The sequence below is a fragment of the Lissotriton vulgaris genome, unplaced genomic scaffold (genome assembly GCF_964263255.1).
Source record: "Lissotriton vulgaris unplaced genomic scaffold, aLisVul1.2 SCAFFOLD_1854, whole genome shotgun sequence".
NCBI classification, from domain to species: Eukaryota; Metazoa; Chordata; class Amphibia; order Caudata; family Salamandridae; genus Lissotriton; species Lissotriton vulgaris.
In genome coordinates, this window is record NW_028248157.1 from 135,747 (window position 1) to 140,967 (window position 5,221).

Consider the following 5,221-nt stretch of genomic DNA (forward strand, 5'->3'; position numbering starts at 1 on the left):
CCATGTCTCCTGGAAGAGACACACATCAGTGTTGTCAACAAAAGAACCCTATTCTAAACAGCTCATCTTGTTGAGAAGCCCTGCCAGATTCCAAGATAATATTTTAAGTGAGTCTGGTTCAACACCAGCATCGTTGTCTCCAGCTGGATCCACATTTCCTACATCTGTCCGGGAATCTGGGCACACTAAAGACACCAATGGATTATCTACAGATGTAAGGAGAATTCCAGGGTCTCTTGCGCTGTCGAAGAAGAGTAGGGTATTAGTATTAATTAATGGGATTATTCCAGAAAACCCATTCAAACCCGCCTGCTTGGCCCTACCATTGCTCTCGTCATTCCTTTCTTGTAGACGTCCTCCCAGCATCACCCCTACCCTGTCCTTTTCAATCAATGCCCGATTTGATTCTCCCTGGGGGTGCCCTAGTCAGTCGACAAAGTCCAGGCCGCTGTATCTATTGCGTAAAAGTATTACAACAGGGCCTGTAGGGTCGCCAGTTTCACGACGGCTAGGTCCATCACTCTGGCCACCTACCAGGGTCCATGGTTGGCCGGAAGTAGTGTTGGTATTATTATGCTGATGCCCTGGGGGATAGAAATATGCCAGGGGAAGTGGCTGGATATTTGCAGTGGGGCAAGGATTAACAAATGTGGTGCACTGCCCGTGGGTCTCTAAAATTTACCAAGACACAATCGCCCTTTGTATCCTTTGGCCTTTGTCCCACCCAGGTCACCCTGCGGACAAGTAGAATTTCACTGGTCACAGTAGGTGGAAGTGGTCTGTTTTCATTTAACCAATCTGTGACCTTATTCTTAAGTGAGGTGTGGGATTCCTCACTCATATTTTTTAACTCCGGGACTCCAGTTAAAACCACAACATATGGGTTAGATTGGGGTGGTAGATCGATTATCGGCGGCTTTGGGTTATGTGGGCGGTGTGTCTGGTTGGATATATTGCTATCCGGGCATATGATGGAATTATGTCTAAGATCAGAACCCAACCCCAAATTGCAGGGGGTGTCTGCTTTCCCAACTCTAATCGTATCTGCTCTCGCAGCAATCAATGCTGTAGGAGCTGGTGCAGCCAAAGTACCCATCCCCACGTCGCTGCAATTTATTAGGGTTGGGGTATGCCCTCATTATTGCCCCTATAATTTAAAGCATTAAAGATTACGGGTACAGATTTGCCCTCAAGTTTAGAAAGTTTGGCTACATCCCCAGCTGTACAATTAGAGACATTGGTTACAGATGCTAGACTGGCTTCAATAGTAGTCAGTCTACGAGTAAGGGGCAAAAGAGAATCAGCAAGAAGAGACCCAAGTTTATCCCCAAAAACATTCAAAAAAGATGTGTAGGGAGTTAATGGGTCAAGTGTCACTGGTTGTGGTGCTTCTGCCACTGCTTCCGAAACTTCTGAGCGAATTGAAGCCACCTGCACATCCTCATCCGTCTTTTGGTCAGTGGCTTTGTTGCTACAGTGTCTCTTTATGGGTGCCTTGTCTCATTTCTTTTTAGTCGCTGCCCGTCTGGACAAAGAAAGTTCTTTCCTACGTGTTGGGTCGGTGGTCATAGACCTTGTTTTGGGAGGAGAAGCCTGGATTAGAACCCCCGCCTCGGTAGCTGATTTTGAAAGGGAATTCACTAATGGGATGGCCACCACGGAAGGAGAGTTGCTAACACAAAATATATCGTGTGTAGGGGAACTGGACGTGGAACATGCATTTAGGCGCTGAACAAGGGGTACGTGAACGTCAAGAGATAGCCTAAGTTCTGCTACCGCTATCTCATGCTACAGCTTGTTCGAAGCTCTAGTAAAAAAATAGTCCAAGGTTCCCATCATTCCCGCACTTTTAGGCATTTGGTTATCCTTAAATGAACCTGAGGCCATTGCTGATATTCAACAATTATTCTCCACAAATGCGTGTACTTAGAACGGAGGAGGTCAACTTATCGGGAGGCAGACATAAGAGGGTGGGCCCGATCCTGTCTGCTCCGGTCTCGAACGGGCTCAAACGGGACCGCCCTTAGCCCGGGCTTTGCCCGAGCACGCGCCCGCGTACGTTCCGCGCAGCGGAGACCGCAAAGAATTATGTAGGGCCTGTGGGTGGGCCTCGGGCTCAGGTGTGTACAAGCACGGGCTTCTGGGATTTGGAGTCCTGTGTGAGCGTGCTCCTCCTTCCCCGGCAGCCAAAGGTGGAACAATGTGGCAATCCCCAGTAAGTGCGCTCTCAGTTGAGGTCCCTCTGCACTTCCAAACATCAGGCTTCAATGACTTTCACAACGAAGCGGGACCCGCGGCAGCGGGTTCCGCGAGGAGTTATGTAGGGCCTGGGGGCGGGCCTCGGGCACAGGTGTGTACAAGCACGAGCTCCTGGGATTTGGAGTCCTGTGTTAGCGTGCTCCTCTCGCCCCAGCAGCCAAAGGTGGAACAATGCGGCAATCAAGTGCGCTCTCGGTAGAGGTCCCTCTGCACTTCCAAACACCAGGCTCCGGTGACTTTCATGACGAAGCGGGACCCGTGGAAGCGGGTTCCGCGAGAAGATATGTAGGGCCTGTGGGCAAGCCTCGGGCACAGGTGTGTACAAGCACAGGCTCCTGGGAGTTGGAGTCCTGTGTTAGCGTGCTCCTCTCGCCCCAGCAGCCAAAAGTGGAACAATGCGGCAGTCCCCAGTAAGTGCGCTCTCGGTAGAGGTCCCTCTCCACTTCCAAACACCAGGCTCCGGTGACTTTCACGATGAAGCGGACCCTCTATTTAACTTTCTTGATAGAAAACGACCAGCAGAGGTTAGTAAAATACCAGAATCACTTCAGCATGCTCTAGATTCCAGTCCATAGAATTTGCCTTCCATGAGCACCCGTAGAGAATAATATTTTTTTCAAATCTTGTATTTTCAGTGATATGACCTACGATGGCCCTGCTTTTATATTAAAAACAGAGCTTTGGACTATACCATGTCCTGCTGAAAGGCAATATTTCTCTCCATGTGTTCCCATACCTGGCGTGTCACGCAACTTGGTGCTTACTTTCCCTCCATGGTAAAGAACAGTAGATGTTTAAGCACCCAAAGGTGAGACCGGATGCATAACATAGAACACTATATATATTTGTATACTATTTTATTTGGTCGTTTGTTTGAATGTAGATTGTTGTATTGATACTTACAGGTCTCAATCCCCATTACATATCACATGATGTAATTGTGCTTGTTAGTATTTTTACACCAAATAAATATTTTCATATATGTGTTTTATATTGGAAATGTGTTTTCTTTTTCAAAGCATGTTTTCTCTAGGTAAGTTTCACTCACCATGTTTCAAGCATTGTTAAAGTTTAATTGAAATGGCTACATCTACCATGATGCCTTGTTTTAATTTGTTCAAAATAATATTGCAATGTCATCTTGCTCATTCTCTCTTTTCTATCACAATTCTCACATATGTTACAGTGTGATGTACTTAGCAATCTCAATGTCATGTTATGTTTTGAAATGTTTTTGTGTTTAATTTAGTATATTGTCCTACCCTTGTTCTTTTATTGAATTGATGTTATTTGTTCCACAAATAAAATGTGTTGACTCAGCAAGTTTCAGGTAGGTAAAATTGTATGTTATATAGAAGTGTTTTTGTTTTAAAATGTACTCTGCAATGTTTATGTGATGAGTGTTGTGATTTTGATTTATGGAATATGGAAGTGGAATGGGGATTCATTGTGTATGAAATTGTAAGGTGTAGTCTTGAACAGGGAGCAGCAGTTTACGTAAGCCTGCTTCCCTGCCAGTCCTTACTTACAGATGCTCAGAATTAATACTTATTGAAGAAGCACTTACCGGACTATGCATCTTTATATTGGTGATAAGCAGGCTGTCAGGGCCCCACGTGTGATTCCTGGCATCATTGTATACAGCTTTTTTTGTGTGTTACTGCTTCTGCTGATCTCCCGGAGGCACTGGATTTCCTGAAAGGCAGGGATTTCTTCCTGGATTTGTGAAGTGATGGAGATGTCTTCACATCATTTGAGGAGTTCAAATTCATAAGTTTTTGGGTTTTGACTTTGTCACTGGGTCACCTAGCAACCCCTTTTGAGTTGCATTGCAGGTCTTTTCTGTCCATGTTGCCTAGCAATGACATTCTCCTGAGTTGGAGTCATGTTGTTCACTCATCTTTTGCTTCCTCATGATGGGGCATTGCTGAAGTCTTGGAAGTGTTCGCTCGGACTCCTGGTAATGTTCTGAGCTACCGCAGAATGGTACGTCATTTGCTTGCGACTGCCTAGCTTTTGCCGTTTTTGCCAGCGGTTGCAGTCAGCATTATAATTTAAGGACATACAGTTTTTTATGATTTAGGGTGGCAGGCACTCATAGTGAATTCTGTCACTCAGCTGCAATATCAACAAGGATTTTATTAAAGAGTACACAGATCTCCCGCCTGCCCGTCTTGATCTCAGGTTTGCGGTGAAAGGCATACCTTTTACCTTATCTCTGGTATCAATTTATATCAAAATTACCATAACGCTCTTAATCATAATAGTTGTGGTATTATTTCAAATAGTATTACTGTACTAGTGTTAGCAGTCTTATGAGGTCCTAGTTAATGCCAAAGTTAAAGAAGTACCTTTGTTCTTAGTATTTTACTACATCATTTTGTGACTAGGTTTTCATCATAAATTGTATATTGTGTGATATTATCATTATTGTTTTTTTTTCTTCCCCCTTCTTTTTCCCCTGTGTTACACATAAATCAGTGGTGGATACCATGAATTAAAGTATAGTACCTCCACCCTCATTTTCCGCTAACACTACCAATGCTGGTGTTGACTGGGAGTTGTGGAAAGAAAGTTTTGAGGTATATATGGCTGCTATTGATTAAAAGATTTTACCTATAAAAAGAAATATGTGTTATTGCGTCATTGTTTAGGGTCTGAAGGCAGGAACATTTTGGAGCATTTACCATAACAGTCAATATTCGGGGAAGGTAATGTAGTTGACGACTATATGTCCTCAATCAGAATGTTAGCTACCAGGTTCAAATCACACAAAACTGTTATTCTAGAGAGTCATAAGTTCCACAAATGTCCTCAACTTCCAGGAGAACTAAAAGTCTTACACTACTGCAGGGCTGGTGTGTATAGCTGTGCTTGATGGCACAAGGTTAAGTTACACCTTGTGTTGTTGTGAGAACCTGTATTACGTGAGTCAAGGATTGACGAGTTTGATTCAGACGCT